The 19,282-nt window shown below is 49.8% G+C and overlaps 1 pseudogene; it reads right to left on the minus strand.

Annotated features, from left to right (window-relative positions):
* On the minus strand, positions 1–873 carry LOC112901578 (annotated as a pseudogene).
* Between the last annotated feature and the right edge of the window lie 18,409 nt (positions 874–19,282).

Below are 19,282 nucleotides of genomic sequence, written 5' to 3' on the forward strand. Positions count from 1 at the left end.
ATCAGGTTCAACATTCAAAACCAAGTTCATCATGCAACAAGATAAAATCAAAGTACAATACTAATGGTACAATGCAAAGCTAGTATTGTCTAGCGTGTCTTCCTCTCCTCCCAAGTTCTCTTCAGCCATGCAAGCTTCCCAGCTGGGGTCTTAAGAGTGGAAAACACATCACGGTACTCCTTCTTGACGAGGAGTTGTGTGGCATAGAAATGTTCATCACTTCCTTCACATGCTCCAGCCTCAATAACTGATTCCAACATTTCTGCTATCTCTTGTCTAACATAATCATTAGGAGATGAAGTTGCGGAAGTTTTGCTTGAACTAGCTTTTTCCACAAATGAATCCACAAACCGTTTGAACTGCAAGTCTCTAAAATTCTTCTTTGTTTTCTTCATTGGGGATTTGTGAGCAGCACCTCTTTTCTTAGCATTTGCTCCTGGTGGGGAAAATGGAAGCACCTCCTCAACCTCATCGTCAGTACCATCTGATCTCTCATTTGCTCCTGATGTTCCCTCCTTTGCTCCTGCTGTTCCTTCCTTTGCTCCTGGAATAGCAGCATATACATTGGTGCAAGACGCACCACTAAACATTATTTCAAGATCTTCTTCATTCTCCAATAGAGCAAGTCTAAATTTTTTGCATGCGGGCATGGCCTGAAACACAATTAGTTCTAATAGTTAAAATCAAGCCATGGAACTAATATAATATAACAGAACCTAGCACAACATTGCATACCTCTATTTTTTCTTTCCACCATTCAACATCAGCTGCAATAGAACCAGTCCTTGGATCTCTCCCTAAACCAGATGCGGCCAGGAGTAGTGTCTTCCATGTTGTATAGTCATTTTTCAGTGCATCCCAACGATTTTTCATTTGAGAACGGTTGTAATTTCTACCAGTCTGTTCATTAAACTGGGCAATAAGATTGGCATACCCTTTGTTGTTCAAACAACCTTGTGGTCTATTATTTGCCAACACTTGTTCCACACATATCTCATTAAAAATTTTAGCAGCAGTTGGATCCCATTGTGCATTTGGTTTCCTGCTCTTTGACGTGTTCTCCATCTATGCAAGTGACTAAATTACAGCTACTCTAATTGTTTAAATTAGCACAAAATAGATCACAGAAACTAGTTGCGTTGCCTTACCTTACTGGTGTCGATCTTGAAGAAGTGGCAGCAGGGGCGGGGCGGGGCGGTCCTGGCCTACCTTCAAAGAAAGGTACAATAATTCCTGCAACTCAGTACCTGCAAAACTGTATAAGATCGTCGTAAATACTTACATCAATAATACAATTTGGGTCGCGGCGGAACAGATCTGCCCGAAGGCGATCGAAAACATCGAATGGTGAGATCTTTGCTCAGCAATGATGTCCCTAGAACAATACTAGGGTTTTTTAAGCCTCGAACTTAGATGTCCATGCATAAAATCCTTGGAATAGCAGGCATCACAAGCCAAAGCCTACAAAGAAATGAGCTGTCGCAAGCTCTTCTTGCATCTAGCCAAAGGCACAGGTCACACTCCAAGCAACTTGTGAGAAAGATTAACACATTTTACATGCCCCTGGAAACATGTAACAGTCATACCTCCCTGTCTCTAGCAAATGTTGCTCTCATCAGCCATCGTGTCAGGCCATGATACTTGCTTTTCAGTGCACTGCCATTAGGGGTGGTTAAAGAATGAAAAGTTCTTTAATTAGTTGGGGAACTTCCAGTGGCATTGGAATCTAAGAAGACCATGCCGAATGATGCAAGGTTTACAAAAGCAATCAGTGAAAACAGTTGACCATAATAACCATGTAAGAATATATTCTTATTCCAAACTAATGTACCATGGCTACATGTCTACATCTAGTACTGCAGGTTTTGATTTCCTTGGGTCATTAGACCAATCCTTCGTGGCGGAGAGGGAGGGGAAAGGGAAGGAGGAGACAGAGAGAGGCAAGCGCGGAGGGCAGGGGATAAGAAGTAGGCGCGCCCCCGAGGGGCATATCTGCGCGTAGAGGGGAGGGAGTTCACCTGGAGGCCGGAGGAGCGGAGGGCGGCGGAGGCCGCAGCGGGGCGGCGCGACGGAGGCCGCGGGGGGGCGGGGCGGCGCGGGCCCGGGGCGGCGCGGCGGAGGCCGCGGCGGGGCGGGGCGGCGCGGCCGCGGCCCTGGCCGGCGCGGCGCGGCCGCGGGCTAGGCGGGCTTGGTGGAGCAGGGGGCGGGGAGAAGCCTAGCTCTCCATGGAGCAGAGAGGGGGGCGCAGGAGGGAGGAACGGGATGAGAGAGGGGCGCAGCGCCGTGGGGAGTCGGGAGAGGGGCGCTGAGACCGCATAAGCGGTGGGAAGCGGGGTGGCGTCAGCTTTTTCTCTACGCTGCTTTTACGAAGGCCAGAGCAGCGCTGGTTTCGGAAGCGCGGATAGAAGCGTGCCGTTTGGCTGTCTACGCGCTTAGAGATGATGAAACGCTGGTTGAGAAGCTGCGCCAAACACCCACTTTGTCGACCTACTAAAACCACAAACTAACTTGACTCCCTCTAGACCCTAGTTGAGTGTTTCCACACTACCCTACCAACTAAGCATTATCTGCTAGCAAGGATAAAACTGTCCAATCACTTTTGCACAAATTACTACCACCATCGGAGTAGCTTTTCCGTCGGACCCTTTCCTTCGAGCTTAGGATGCGAGACTCTCTTCGAAGCCCATTCTAAATCTAGCCCATAAATTTTTGCAAATTCTAATTTTAATAGTTCGTTAGAGAATCAAAATGTAACTTTCATACCTGCAAAATGTTAGGAACATTGCATTTTTCTACATCGAGATCCTCTGCCTCATGGAGAGATTTGATCTATCTAGTGCTATTGGGGATCCAATTCGAAGGGCGATATCTAAAAAACTTACCAGCAAGGTATTAGTGCATGAAAGGTTTAGTTTTAGCACCAATCTTAAGTAATTATTTCCATTTTCAAGAAAAATATAAAGTTAAGCCTTAGTTGTAGCGCAGTATTAGACTTATTACTAATCAGAAATTTTATAATTGTAAACTTTCTATTCGTCAAGTTCTTCGATCAAAATTTAATTTGAAAGTGGAATCCCAATCCATTCTAGTTGAACTGAATTTTTAGTCCCAGAGCACTGGGTTATTAACCACGTGGACTCTAACCTTTGGTTAAGCTGTTGCTCCATAAGAAGTCTAAAGTTTGATTTGATAACGATATGAAGTTTGACTTTGGCTATAAACTGAAGTTTAGCTAGCATATAAGAATACAAACCTGGGAAGAAAGTGGAGAGAACTGATATCGTATTTATGTTGATGTTGGTATTTGATAAGGAAAAAAAGGGGACATGAGTTTTTTTATTTATATAACTAGTTTATCTTTCCTAACAACGCATGATAACGACATGCCACAATGTGGTTTCGATGACACCGAATGTGTAGATGTCGCCTTGTTTGAGACTGATCTCGTGGCAGAACCACCTCCAACCCTGCACAAACAGGTAGCTGCTATTCTTGCCTGGGTGTCCATGCACCGTTCCCAAAATTTTGTCCTGCTGATTGATGTCTTGAGCCTGATTGTGCAAGGTTTCCGTAGCCCAACCGCATCACAGAAAACTCTTGGCAAGGCCTGCAATCATTGCAATAACGGCATTGGTTTCAAGTAGAGTTTTTCTTCTATAAGAAGAGTTTTTGAAGTGCATGTTCATGGAGGATGTTATACAACTGCTGATACTGATATATTGATTTGTTTGTTCTTGCTAGCATATGTATATTTAAAGATATTGAAATAGTACCATCTGCCATACCCTAGTAATTTTTTTTAAACGAACCGTGCTGATTATATTAAAAAGAAGAGACAACGCCCAGGCTGGGCACAACAGCAAATAGTAACAACAACAACACCGACAACAACACCGGCCGATTGGATTGGAACATCAACACGGCCACACAACTCCACTCAACTCGACTCAACAACCGGTTGAATCAACACGGCTGCAAACTCAACACGACTCCCCACCAAAACACCACAAACCGGGATAAAGCCGACAAGTAGCCCTCCGCAAGTGCCGTCGACCCCGACGATGTCCTACGCCAACCAGCTGCTGCCATGCAGGACTGGTCGCTGCAGTTCGCCACGAGCCAAGTAACCACCACAACTCCTCCACCATGTCGTTGTTGTCTTCAGGTCACGCACCCACGATCGTCGATCTCCCAGACACCATCCAAGTGTTGGCAGAAGCCAGAAGAGAAGCCCATCGCACCACACTGAAAGGGCCACCGACATGTAGTGCCCCTCGCAAAAGTACCGCTGCAGCATCATGCACACCAAACAAACGAAGCGCCGCGCCAGATCTTGGACCTCCGAGACAACTCAAACGCGTGGGGGCCTCGCCACATCCACCGCCGCACACCACTCCTCGGACTCACCACCTTGAAGCGCACAGGGGCCTCGCCACTCCCGCCGATGGACTCGCCAAGGATCCAGGTTTGGCCGTCGGTGGTGCCATAGCGCCACCGAGCCACTCCAAAAACCTCACCTTCGTCTGCCGCCGCCGGAATCACAGCTACATCACAAGTGCGGACTCAAAGCCTCTAGAGACACAGCCACCACCTCTTCCTAGGTCGGATTGGGACATCGATCCTGGCTACAACTCCCTCTGCCCGGTCGGATTGAATCGTCGACCCGAGCCTCTCCACCCTCTACCGGTCGGATTGGACCAGCCATGGCAACACAACTTGCCACGCGCGGGTAACCACCATCACTGCCGCCACCACTACCATTGAGCCACCATCTCCCTTGGCTGCCATCCCCCACCATCGGCAACACCAACACTGCCGCAAGTCTAGCCGGGTCTCGAGAAGTGATGCCTACAAGGAGGGAGCGACGCCAACGGCACCGTCGTCGCTCGTCCATGACTAGACAGGGTTTTCAGCTAGAGACACCCCATGTATCAGGCATGGAGGCTCCACAATGATGCCCCAAGCAGGGAGAAACGACTCCAGAGGGCGCCGCTGCCATCGCCACCGGCAAGAGTGCCGGCAAAAGGCTTTCACCCAGAGGTTCCACCGAACCTGCTACATGCGTACAGCCCACGCGCCGTCGGGCGCCACTTGGCTCCTCGCTCCCCATCACCTCCAAGAAGCCTGAGCCGGAAGGATGGCCCGTCGCCGCCCACAGCACCACCTTGGTGCCACGAGCATGCCATGCGCTGACACGGAGCATAGACCACCCCGGCCGCAACACCATGCAGATCCTCGTCACTGATGGGGAGAAGAGGAGGTGGAGTGCTAAGGTGGTGCAAGGCACCACTCCGGCCACCATGCAACCGCTCCCACCACCATCCATCGCACCGCTGACCCTCCTCCTGCCCGCGCGCAGCCAACCGGCTATCGCCACCAGGCCGGACTCCTCCTAGCCACACCACCACACCGCACTCCACAGCCGCCCGCCCGCGGTCCTTTGCCTCCCGCCGCCTTCCGCGGCCGCCGCCTCGTGCCGCCTTTTGCCACCGCAGATCCGCGCAGGGCCGTTGCCTTAGGGGCCTACACCCCTGCTCGACCGCACCGCCAGGTCGGAGTGCCGCCCCCTCTCCATCGACCACCGTGACTGCATCACAGGGTCGGGCCTGCGCACCGACCCCTCTCCACTGTGGCCCCACGCCATCGGGCCATAGGGTCAGGCTGGCACGCTGCCCCCGTTCCTACGCCGCCAAGCCGGCGCGTCGCTCATCTCCTCCGTGCCGACGCCCGCCCGTCAAAGCCTCGCGCCTGCGCCTCCCTCCACCTCCATGCCCGCGCTGAAGACCGTCGCATGTATGTTCGACTCCGGTTGCTGGTGCAATAGAATCGGCGGCTCTCTCCTTGCCAGACGCCACTACCTTGCGCTGGCGCACGCCCTGTCGGCGTTTTACCTCCTGCCCACTAAGGGGTATACCCGAGGTGGTAAGTTTTAGGTAGGGTGACGCCGAGATCAGGAACTCGAAGGCGCAAGCAACACAAGGTTTAGATAGGTTCGGACGACGATGTACGTAATACCCTACGTCCTGTATGGTGGTTTGTATTGCCTTGGGTGTTGATTGATGTTTTGACCGGGTCCCTGCCAGCGCTTATATATCCGGCAGGACAGGGTTACATAAATCCTAGTCCGACACTAGCCTAGGAACCGTACTCGAGTACAACTCGAGTAGCTTCCTCCTGCATCGGCTAGTCCTACTTCACATGCGAGTAGAGTACAACATAGATAAGGTATAGAACATGTCATATCCTCTAATCCTGTATGAACTACGTTATGTATGCAGTCCCGAAGTCCCAGGTCTGACAAGCCCCCGAGCTCTTCGTAGCTGAGTACTACAGGCTCCTCGAGTACTTCCGAAGTAGTCTTCAGCTTCTTATAAAGCTCCGTCTTGAAGTTCTTCTTCGAGTACTTCCTTGGCTGCATTGAAGCTATGAGGTGCTCATGCCCCGAATTACTTCTTTGGTATGCTGTGCGATGAAAAATTGCACTCCATATGGAGTAGCCCCCGAGCCTTAGGTTGAATCGAAGAATCAGGCTGAGGGTCACATTAGTCTTGAATCTTCCTTACTTACCTTTCAAATATATTCGAAAAATAAGTAGTCGATGCCACGTATCCCGCAGCCCCCCGAGCTTTGATCCAAATCTCTCAAGTTTTGAAAAAAGGATCCAATGGCCGTGGCATGCAGTGAAAAAATGTTCCCTTGAGAAATAATTGGTGTGATGGTACAGATGATGGAAGTTAGATTTGGAATTCGAAAAACCCCTTTTTTCAGGATAATTAACCCTGAAAAAATGGTTAATCGAATAATTTATCTAAAAAAATCCACCAAATGACCCCTCATCTTCCGAATATTCCCTGTGACGACTCTTCAACTTCAACCGCTACTTATTTAACCCCGCGGTAACCGAAAGTAAAGACCCGTGCATTCAATCTTCAATCCGCCAAGAAATTTCTGAATCCCCAATCAGATCCGTGCTCCACCTTCACCCCTTTGACAAGCCCCAAACTAGCCGAATCTCTCCGCCCCTTGTCTACAGCCCCCGAGCAACTTGTGGCAAACAGATCTAGAAATAACGCCCAAGAGATCCAACGAGAAGGATGGGAAGGAGAAGGAGTCACAGCCGCCTTCTGGGGAGTGGACTTACAGTAAGTGCTCCAATAACGAACTCCTGAATCTTATTCCTGAGGGTTTGCTTCAGGAGAAAAGTCTTATCAACTGGCGCCCCTCTTTTCGCGAACATTTTCCCATGGAAAATGTGGACAAAATCATCTCATTTTACCATTTTTTTAACCGGGTTTAGCTCTCCCCTCTTGCTCTTTCTTCCGAGGCCTTCTTTATTTCTACGGGCTTGAGCTCCATCACCTCAACCCAAATTCAATCTGTCACATTGCTATCTTCATCCATTTTTATGAAGCTTTTCTTGGAATTGAACCCTATTGGGATTTTTTCCGCTATCTCTTCTGGAAAAAGCCGCAACCCACCTCAAAAAATCCATCCATTGTAGGGGGCGCCGGCATCCAGCTTAGATAACAAGCCGGCGACAGATACCTTTTCTACAAATTTCCCTCCAACATTCCTGGATGGAAGAGCCATTAGTTCTACATCGGAAACCATGTCCCCCAACTTCCTGAAAGATCTGGGAAACCCCTGTCGTGAGGCCGGAGTGGAACACCAAACTCTCCAGAGGGGACATGGATCAGGTCGACGAGTTGCTAGCCATCATAGCAGCCCATAAAGAAATAGGAGTGACTGGCGCGTCCGTAATGTTTTCCTTCTTCAAACGCCGGATCCAGCCAATCCAACAGCGCCATACGCTAGGCTTTGAGTACATAGGTGCTGAAGACCCATCTCGGATGTGCGCAGAGGAGCTGACTGACGATGCCGCGCTCATCCGGGTCAAGCGAGTGCTGATGGCATGAACGCAGTTCCCTATGTCCTGGAGTTGTTTTCTGCATAAAATTCTCCAAAGCCGGTAAGTGTTCGACTTCTTTGGAATAAGTTCTGTTTTTCTGTAACCGCTGACTGAAAAATCCTCTGCAGGGACACACAGAGTTGTACCAAAGTTATCCACCACAACCTGACATCCCCCGACTGGACCACCTTCTTCCTAGTGCCGCGGCTGAAGCGAAAAAAGCTCAAGCATCTGATGCTCTGCCCGGTGGTGAGACGATCGAAAGCGGGAGCCCCCTAGCGGAAAGGGTAACCGAAGGGAAGGCGAAGAAGAACAACTCCCCCGGATCATCCGTGGAATTGGCCGAAGCCTTGCCATTGGTCCCTCGGGGTCGTCGGGTAATGCGCAAACGTAAAGCGCATGTAGTCGAACCCCCCAGGTATGAAGCGATTGTTCTGTAGAGTTGTCAAATATTGGAGTTGTTGAATGCTTACATTGTCTGTTTTGCAGTCCTTCTGCTTCTCCTCCCGACCCCAAGCGCCAAAAGGTGATCGGGGCTGAATTCACTGGGGACGATGTTCCAGCAGGTGGTGCCGCAGAAACTGCTGGGACGGACCTATCGACTACTTCAGCAGGAATTGTAACCATTGTCGTGGCGGGTACCTCGCCGTCAGCTGGTGTGACCCCGCCATCGGCAACGAGTACCGTGGTTATAAAACCACGAGCACTAAGTTCATGAAATATTTCATACTATTGATTTTTTGAAACTGAAGAAAGCCGACATGAAGAAATCTTCACTGTAAGTGCAGCTCCTTGTTCATAATTATCTTCTGTTCCATTTTGACTTGTTTGATAATGATTCTGCTTCATTAGGACTACATCTGCCTTGGGGTTTAAGCGAGAGCCTGTCTCGGCTACTCCAGCCCCCGAGTTGCCAGCCCCCAAGGAGGACACGATGCTACCCGACCCACCACCTCCTGAGCCCCAGCAACCCGAAGCCAGCGCCGGTGGTGATGAACAAGTCGAGGCCACTAATGCCACTCCTGCGGATGGCACAAGTAAGCGTCTGACCTCCCACGGCTAACTGCTTAGACCGCAGACTTCATGTACTGAAAGCATTTCGACTTGCAGGTGCCCCACAACCATTAACTGAAGAAGCTGGGGGTACCTCAAGAAACCTTGAAGATCTGCTGGTGTCCGGGAGTGGATACAAGAACATCATCACCATAGATCTAGTGGATGATCCTCTCCTGACAATTGACAACATGCGATACTTCCAGAAGATCTCCAAGGAGATGTACAAATTTACCCTGGTAAGGCATGATTGCTCTTCTGCCATTATGCTTTGCCGAGTTGCTTGTCTTAATCGTTTCCCTTATGCAGGATGTGGCCAAACTCTCCCAAGAAAAATCCGAGAAGCTGAAAGCAGTCGTGAGTGGCCTCCAGGAACTCCGAGCAAAGGATCAACGCATATCAGAAGAACACCGAAAGAACATGTATCTTCAGAGGGAACTCGACAAGCTGAAGCAGGAGCGGACACGAGAAACATGGCTTCTCAAGAACGATCTTCGCAATCTTGAGAAGTCCAACTCCGAGCTCTAAGAACAGCTTAAAGAGCAGAAAAAAGCGCACCAAGCCAAGTCCTTTGCTCGCTCGAGTACTTTCTTTTAGCAGTTTGTCTTGAGTTCTGAAAACTGTCTTCACCACAGAGCTTAGGAAAATCTTAACATATAAAGAAGAGTTGCTTACTGTCGTGAAAAATATGCTGTATCACTGTACAGATGACGTCGAGAGGCTGCAGAAGATGATCACCGACACTAAACAACAGTTCGTCGACTGCCTTCAGCAGATCAAGATGCTGGGCGAAGAAAAGGAGCAGCGTCAGAAGGAGCTGGAGGACCTTAGGGGGGCCGCCCAACAGCTTGTTGACATGGTGGATCCGCAGGAAGGCGGCGAAGCAGACGGGCGATCCCTGCTGGAGCGACTCCTCGGAGCTCCGTAGAAAGTCCTCAATTTCATCATCGAAGCCCCCACCACATGTGTCAGCCACACGCTAAGTTTTGTAAAGTCCTTTTGGCCTCAGGCTCAACTAGAGGTATTCACACAGGGTGCGGCTGCAGACTGCTCTGAAGAGCAGTTTAGCAAATACCTCCTGGAAGCCCGACCTGTAGCTGAAAAAATAGTAGAAAGTGTAATATAGGATTGAGATGTTGTAAAAAAAGTACTCTTCTCCTTGTAATATATCTGTCATTGACGTCTGTACTCATATTTGCCTTGTGACTTCTAGATTGTCATCCATATTCATAGGCTAAGTAGTAGACACTACCCTGGATGCAACGACCCTTAAAATAGTCGAAATAGCTCCTCATAGGAACCCATCCAACAAAGATATAATCCGATTGAGCGGATCTAACCAGTTAGGAAAAAACGCGATCATCGTCGCGCGATTATCGTGCCTATGGCAAGAAGTCAAAACTACCCCGAGTGCAACAACTCTGGGCGTAGTCGATATAGCTCCTCATGTGAGCCCGTCCAACAAGTTAGATAAAATCCGATCAAGCGGATCCAACCTGTTAGGAAGAAAGCGATCATCACCGCAACGACTGTCATGCTCATGGCAAGAAGTTGAAACTACCCCGAGTGCAGTGACTCTGGGAGTAGTCGATATAGCTCCTCATGTGAGCCCGTCTAACAAGTTAGATAGAATCCGATCGAGCGGATCTAACCTGTTAGGAAAAAACGCGATCATCATCGCAACGACTGTCATGCTCATGGCAAGAAGTCGAAACTACCCCGAGTGCAGCGACTCTGGGATTAGTCGATATAGCTCCTCATGTGAGCCCATCCAACAAGTTAGATAGAATCCGATCGAGCGGATCTAACCTGTTAGGAAAAAACGCGATCATCATTGCAACGACTGTCATGCTCATGGCAAGAAGTCAATTCTTGTAAAACATGAACGTGGCTACAGCCTCCATATTTTAATAGAAAGTTTACATTCCGGATTCTGTGGCACATAGCCTCCAAATTGAATCGGAAGAAAACCGCCTAGGCGCTCTGAGAACAGCTATCCCTGCATGTCTTCTTATGGGTAAAACTTGCGCAGGTTCTGAACGTTCTAAGAATTTGGGACGTCCTGGCCCTCGGGGTATTGTAGTCGATAAGACCCCATCTTGTAATTTGCTTGACGACGAACGGTCCTTCTCACCTCGAATTGAGCTTGTGTAAGCCAGACTCGTCTTGAAAGCGGCGTAGGACCAAATCGCCTATACTGAACGACCGTTCTCTGACGTTGCGGTCATGATATCGGCGGATCCCCTATAGGTATCGTGCTGACTGAACAAGAGCAGTGCAACGAGCCTCTTCGACAGAGTCAAGCTCTAGCTGCCTTGCTTCGTCCGCCTCGCCTTCATTGTACATTTCAACCCTTGGGGATTTGCACATGATGTCAGCCGGCAAGATTGCTTCGGAACCGTAGACAAGAAAGAGCGGAGTTTGCCCTGTGGTTTTGGACGGCTGAGTCCTGAGCCCCCAGACGACATGTGGCAACTCGTGTATCCACTTTCCTCCTCTCTTGCTGTTTTCATCATAGAGTCTTTTCTTGAGGCCCTCGATTATCATGCCGTTCGCCCTCTCGACTTGACCATTGGCCCTTGGGTGTGCAACGGAGACATATTTGACTTCGATGCATGCATTTTCACAGAACTCCCAAAATTGGTTTGCCGTAAAATTTGATCCCAGGTCCGTGATGATGGTGTTCGGGAAGCCGAGCGATGCAAGATGTCGGAGATGAAATCAACGACTCTATCTGGCGTGAGCTTGGCTATCGGCTTGTACTCGATCCACATGGTAAACTTGTCGATAGCCACCAATACATGGGTGAAACCACCTGGCGCCGTTGTAAAGGGCCCAATCATATCAAGGCTCCAACAAGCAAACGGCCAGGATGGTGGTATGGTGATAAGATTGTGAGCTGGGACGTGAGATTGCTTGCCGAAGAATTGGCAGTTTTGGCATCTCCGCACGAGGTCCTCAGCATCGGATACTGCGGTGGGCCACCAGAAACCACCTCTGTATGCTTTCCCCACTAGTGTTCTTGAAGCCGCGTGGTTGCCCCATACGCCCTCAAGTATCTCCCGCAGTATGTCATAACCGTCTTCTCCCGTGACGCATTTCATGAGCACACCTGATCGTGCGCCACGGAGGTAGAGTTTATTGTCGACTAGGATAAAACCTTTGCTTCTGTGCATGACATGAGCTGCCGCTGGCTTCTTGTGTCCATCCCCGCTGGTAGTCTTTGGTCCCGGATGAAGTCGATATAAGTTTCTCTCCAGTCCTCCCCAAACATCATAACCTCTCGATCGGGCTTTTGAAGGCCCGTATCAGTGGTTCTCTGATGTGGATGGCTGCTTTAGCTCCTGGACGAAAACTCCCGCTGGAACCTGTGCACGAGTGGATCCTAGCTTGGACAGTATGTCTACGCCAATATTATGTTCCCGTATCACGTGATGAACCTCTAGGCCAAAAAATTTATTTTCCAGCTTGCGCACTTCTTGTACATAGGCGTCCATTATCTCCTTGTTGCAATCCCACTCTTTGTTGACTTGCTGAATGACCAAAAGTGAATCGCTGTATACAAGTAGTCGCTTGATGCCTAGTGATATCACCAAACGCAGCCCGTGAAGCAAGGCTTTATACTCGGCGTTATTATTGGATACCTCCTAAAAGATCTGGAGGACATACTTCAGTTGTTTGCCTCTCGGATAAATAAATAAGACTCCAGCGCCGCCGCCATCGAGCTTAAGAGACCCATCGAAATCATGGTCCAGTGCTCTACCTTGTCGACTGGAGTTGGAATTTGGTTCTCTCTCCACTCAGCCATAAAATCGACTAGAGCTTGAGACTTGATTGGAGTGCGTGGCTTGAAGTCGATTGACAAAGCCCCCAGTTCCACTGCCCACTTTGATATACACCCCGTGGCGTCCAGATTGTGTAGAATATCCACCAACGGAAAATCCGTAATCACAGTGATCTTGTACTCATCCAAGTAGTGGCGTAGCTTTCTTGATGTGATCAATATTGCATATAAAAGTTTCTGAACTGCCGGGTATCGTACCTCAGATTCGGAGAGTACCTCGCTGACAAAGTACACGGACCTCTGCACTCCAAACACATGGCCCTCCTCGCTGCGCTCGACTACAATGGCACTGCTGACGACATGAGTTGTCGCCGCAATATAGAGTAGTAAATCTTCTCCTGGCAGTGGTGCTGTAAGGACTGGAGGTTACTGTAGGTGTTGACTGTAGGTGTTGTTTCAGATCTTGCAGGGCTCGCTCAGTCTCCTCCATCCACTGGAACTTGTCTTGGTGTTTCAGGAGTTTGAAGAAGGGTAGTCCTCTCTCCCCGAGTCGGGAGATGAACCTGTTCAGGGCTGCCATACATCCTGTTAGCTTCTGCACATCCTTGATTGTGGCCGGAGCCTCCATGTCAGTGATGGCCATGATCTTCACAGGATTGGCTTCAATTCCCCGGTTGCTGACGATGAACCCGAGCAATTTCCCTGATGGTACTCCAAAAATGCACTTAATTGGGTTGAGCTTCCACCGAAACTTGCGTAGGCTGCCCAACGTCTCTTCCAAGTCTGCAATCAAGTCATCGCGATTCCAGGTCTTGATGACCACATCATCCACGTAGGCCTCAACATTCCGATACAGCTGCTCAGCAAAGCACATCTAAATAGGTTGCTCCTGCGTTTTTCAACCCGAAAGATATAGTTTTGTAGGCATATGTCCCGAACAGGGTGATAAACACAGTTTTTATTTGATCTTCCTCCTTGAGCGCAATCTGGTGGTACCCCGAATAGCAGTCAAGGAAGCAGAGGAGTATGCAACCCACCGTCGAGTCGACAACTTGATCAATGCGCGGTAACCTGAAGTGATCCTTCGGGCAATGCTTGTTGAGATGGTGTAGTCAACGCACATTCTCCATTCGTTGTTCTTTTTCTTTACAAGGACGGGATTAGCTACCCACTCTGGATGGATTACTTCTTTAATGAAGTCAGCCGCGAGGAGTTTAGCTATTTCCCGTTTGATTGCCTCGCTTTTGTCTTGAGCAAACCTTCGAAGATGTTGCTTTTTGGGCATAGCCAGTGCGTGTACATTTAGACTATGCTCAATCAGTTCCCTGGGCACCCCTAGCATATCCGCTGGTTTCCATGCGAATATGTCTCGGTTAGCCTGAAGGAAACTGACGAGCGCGAGTTCCTATTTCTCATCTAAGCCTGCATCGATGACAACAATCTTAGATAGGTCGCCCTTCTGGAGCTGGATCGTCTTGAGGGCCACGTCGCCGGTCGACTGGATGCTCGACTTGCTGGCCTTCCTTGTAGGGATTTCCAGCCCGGCTTGGGAGAGCTGTTGCACAGCCGTAAGTACTTCTCCTGAAGCATCTGGCACACGCGTAGTCGAAGCACACTGGATGGCCTCCTGGTTGCAGTCATATGACTTCTTCAAGTCGCCTCGGAGAGTGAGTACCCCACTTCGTCCTGGCATCTTGAGGAGTAAATAAATATAATACGGCATTGCCATGAATTTGGCCAGTGCCGGTCTGCCCAATATGGCATGATAAGAAGATTCGAAGTTGGCAACTTCGAATTTGATGAACTCGGTGCGGTAGTTCTCCCTCGTGCCGAAGGTGACTGGAAGAACCACCGTGCCAAGTGGATGCGCTGCATTACCTGAGACAATGCCGTAGAAAGGAGATTTGCTTGGGATGAGCATGTCTGTTAAGTCCAAGCCCATCTTTCTCAAAGTGCTTGCGAAGATAAGGTTGAGACCACTCCCGCCGTCAATGAGTACTTTGGTGAGCTTGACTTCTGCCACCACCGGGTCCAGGACCAGGGGGAATTTGCCGAGCTCCGAGAAGCTTGTCCACTGATCGTCACGTGAAAACGAGATGGGAACCTCCAACCACCGGAGTGGTCATGGTACCGCTGGCTCGACGGACATGATTTCTCGGAGGAGCAGTTTCTGTTCCCTCCTGGAATTGAACTCTTCATCACCTCCGAAGATGACGTTGATGGTTATAGAAGCATCTTGGAACTTCGCGTTGTTCGATTTGTCCCCCTGGTCGTCCTCTTCGGGCTCTTTGTCCGCTAGCTTGTTCTTCTTGCCACCATCGAGATTGCTGAATATCCTCTGGAGGTGGTAGCAATCAATTGCCGCATGATTAGCACCTGGATGACATGGGCATTTCTTCTGCAGGAGCTTTTCGAACTCCTCCTGCATCGTAGTCTTCCTGCCTCGCGAAGGACGATCCACAGCCGCGTCGAGGTCGTCTGGCTTGCGCTTTTGGGATGGACCCGAGTAGTCCCGCTGGCTTTTATCAGTACGATTGTCGTTTGAGCACCTCAGGTTGCTATCATTGCGCCTCGGGAACCGCTCCCGCATCTTTTTCTCCTGCTCGGACCAGTCGTGCATCATGTCACGAAGTCCTGCAACAGTTTTCGATCTGTTCCGCCCAAAGTCTCTGTAGATGCCTGGGTCGGTGATGCCATTGTAGAAGCAGTTGATAATGTCTTCCTCTGAGATATTCGCAATGGTGGCGCGCACGTCGAAGAAATAGCGTGTATAGGACCGTAGGAGCTTGTTACGTTCCTGTTTACATTGTCCAAGGTCGTGACGAGTACCTGCACGGGTGACCGTCCCCTGGAAGTTGTCGATGAAGACTTTCTTGAGCTGCTCCCAGGAGTCGATCGAGTTGTTGCTGAGGTTCTCCAACCACGTGAGCGGCGCAGGGTCCAAAGCCATCCGGAAGTAGACGACCTTGGCGATGTTGGAGTCTCCTGTGATTTCAATGGTGGTGGAGTAACAACGTAGCCATTGCTGAGGAACTTGCTTGCCATCATACTTGGTGATCCCAATCGGCTTGAAGCCCTCAGGGTACTTGTAACTGCTGAACCGTGTTGTGAACGCTGGAAAACGATCACTGCAGTCGGTACCCTCTGTCTCAGCTACTTCACGCTCTCTGCGCCTGGAATCAATTATAGATCGCACATCGCGTCCTTCATTGATTCTTTGGCGCAGGTCTTCTGGAGGATTCCGCTGATTGGCCTATTCCGGGTTGCCTCCCGGAGGTGGCTGCTGCCTCCCGCTAGTGGTCTGACTCCCGCGAGCGTTGTCATTGTTATTGCTGCGCTAAGGTCGAGGACGACCGCCTGCCGTTCGACTGTGAGCCTGGCTACGGCTTTCACCCACGAGTTCTTCTCTGATGGTAGACGCCGGGTTTTGTTGATCGAGCTGAAACCATGCCCTCTGTGGGTAGCAAAGTGCTTGACACAGGTTTGGATCGTTACTGCGCTCGAGTATGGCAGTTACCCTGGTGATGTTGGCCACGGGAGTTCTAAAGCCCTGCTCGCTCACGGCTGAAAATTCGGCGTCTAGCTCACGATGCATAGATCGCATGCACTCGTTGACCCTCCTTTGCCGGACTGCGTAGGCTCTGTTCCTGGCCCTTCATGCCTCACGATCGGCGTCGTTTTCATTGCCAGTGTTGGCTGTGGCCTCATCTTCGGATATCATATCGAGTGCGACGATGGGTAAGTTGCCATCATCCTCGCCCTCCTCCGCCATCAGCACCTAGCGTGATATGAGCTCATCAGAGCTCGCTTCGACTAGCTCGGTCGACTCCTCTGCCACGGTGGCTAATGGCCTGCCCTCCTGAAAAGGCAAGGGCTCAAGGTGTGCCACAAGTCGATCTTCATCCTCGAGTAGATCAAAGAGTTTCATGCCCTTCCAATGCACGAAACGGACCTCTGGAGTGGAGGTGATCATCAGACCGTTGTCACCAAGACAACCCGCAGCCCCCCGACATACGGTGGCTTCGGGCTTTCCGATTCGGAGTAAATAGTCCAAGTCCTTTTCCAATGCGGAGAGGGACTCGGAATTGTTGGCCTCCTGAGGTTCAGTGGCCGAATTGTGTAGACCGAATCGTGATCGGCTGCACAAGTCCTTAGATTGGAACGAGTCCAACCCGAGTAAGGTTGTTGCAGCGCTGGACGGAGTTGTGTCGTAAATAGACTCCTCCTCGGTCCTCATAGTGGAGCATGGGTTGACAAGTCGTCGAGATTGTCGACGAACTCGTCGAGGTCGCTATGAAAACTCGCCGCGAGAGTTTTCGGCTTCATGTCGACGATGAATCGACGAAAATTGCCCGCACCATCTGCGATGCAAACCCACGAGTTGAAAACGAACGTCGTGCCCTGAGGGGGCACAGCACTGGTAAACTTGAACGATGCCGTCGAGTTCGCCGGTGGATCTTCGATGCGCACCCCTACCTGGCGCGCCAGCTGTCGGTGTTTTACCGCCTGCCCACCGAGAGGTATACCCGAGGTGGTAAGTTTTAGGTAGGGTGACGCCGAGATCAGGAACTCGAAGGTGCAAGCAACACAAGGTTTAGACAGATTCGGGCCGCGATGTGCGTAATACCCTACGTCCTGTATGGTGGTTTGTATTGCCTTGGGTGTTGATTGATATTTTGAGGGGGTCCCTGCCCGCCCTTATATATCCGGGAGGATAGGGTTACATGAATTCTAATCCGACACTAGCCTAGGAACCGTACTCGAGTACAACTCGAGTAGCTTCCTCCTGCATCGGCTAGTCCTACTTCGCATGCGAGTAGAGTACAACATAGATAAGGTATAGGACATGTTCTATCCCCTAATCCTGTATGAACTACGTTATGTACGCAGTCCCGTAGCCCGTGTCTGACACCCCCCCCCTCTCAAATCCGTCCGGCACGCAAGCCAAGCCGGTGAATCGACCCCGCCGCCGCCTTCCTAGCAGGTCCGCTGGCTTCCAAACCCCTGCTAAAGCGGCAGCGAGGGGAGGCGAGAATGCGGAGGGGCGGCGGCGGCGGCTAGGGTTGGGGCGCTGCCCCTATGAGGAGAGCGATGCGGGGGCTCTTTGCTTTTTTCCGTAAGCTCTCAACTTAAGAGGGGCTGCGTTCATCTGTCTTTTTATCCATGATGGTGGCCCAATCTCACAGATAGAATTGCTCCATAGTGATGCCTCGTTCATAGAGTCCACAGATACTTTTAGTACCATTTCTCCTTCACTACTTGGACATTCCTTCTTGCATTGCTTCAGATCGGACGAAGATGGTGCTTCCTGCAGCTCCTCACTAGCTCGGTAATGTAGATCATGATAAGATAGAAGATACGCACTTAATAAGTATTTAACTTGAATTCAAATCCCTTGCAAGCAGATTCAGAAATACCATAAACTTATTTATATCTTGCTCACTTTGTTGCATACTGATGTCATTCTGTTTGGACGCTCTGTGGCATCCATCGGGCTCAAACACTTTTGAGTGTAAATACCATGTTGCTCTCGCTCGCGCCTTAATAACACAGCATTAGCTTCAGTAATGCCATGAAATGCCAGAAACTGTGACCACCACCTGCGAAGAACACGTCCGACTGATTCATATCAAGTTCAACTATACTAATTTTGGCAAGGGGGCCGAAAATGACGACCACACGATTGTTTACACGAGTATAGAACACCACATCGATCTTTGATATTTACCTCAGCCACATTTGGATCCGGAAATAATCTAGGCATTAGTCCTGTATCCAATGGTTAGGGGGCGTGGGGGACCTTTAGTCATGGTTGGAACAACCAATCATGATTAAAAATCACCCTTTAGTTCTAGGTAGTGTTACCAATCGGGACTAAAAGTTCAGAACTTTTAGGCTCCAACCGGGATTAAAGGACCCTTCATATGTCAGTTTAAAACAAATTCATTCTATCTAGAATCATATGTGCTATGTAGATAGGATGGTAAGGAAATGTGCTATGTAGATAGGATGGTAAGGAAGTTATGCGAGATAAGAGGTCTTGGGTTAGTCCCGCAGATCACAAGAGTTGGTGTTGCATGCAAATTATTTTTTTGGTCTTGCGGGCCTTTTGTTCTAGCCAATGCAACTGTATGGTAACGTGTGGCCAATGGAATAAACTCTACTCGAGTGTTCTAGCTATCATCCTTAATTGTGTTTGTTAACGTTAATTAAGGTTACGGGTTCAATTTATCCGCAAAAAAAAGGTTACGGGTTCAAGATTAGGTCTTCATATATGGGGCCGGACTTAAAAAGGAGAGATTAGCGCGGAGTGTACCGTGACAATGGATCCGTCGTCAAAAAAGCTGAGGTTACTGGAACACGATTGCAAGATCTTGTCACGCTGGTGCAGAAATGTCCATTCATATCTTACTGGGACTACTAGTACTGCTTATCACTTGTTAGTTGCTCCATTACGGGAGGTACTGCAACTTGAGCACACCTGCAGTTGTTAACTTGTTATGGCTACTGCAACTTTGGCAGTTGGCCTCATCCTG

Source organism: Panicum hallii, chromosome 7, assembly GCF_002211085.1.
Source record: "Panicum hallii strain FIL2 chromosome 7, PHallii_v3.1, whole genome shotgun sequence".
NCBI classification, from domain to species: domain Eukaryota; kingdom Viridiplantae; phylum Streptophyta; class Magnoliopsida; order Poales; family Poaceae; genus Panicum; species Panicum hallii.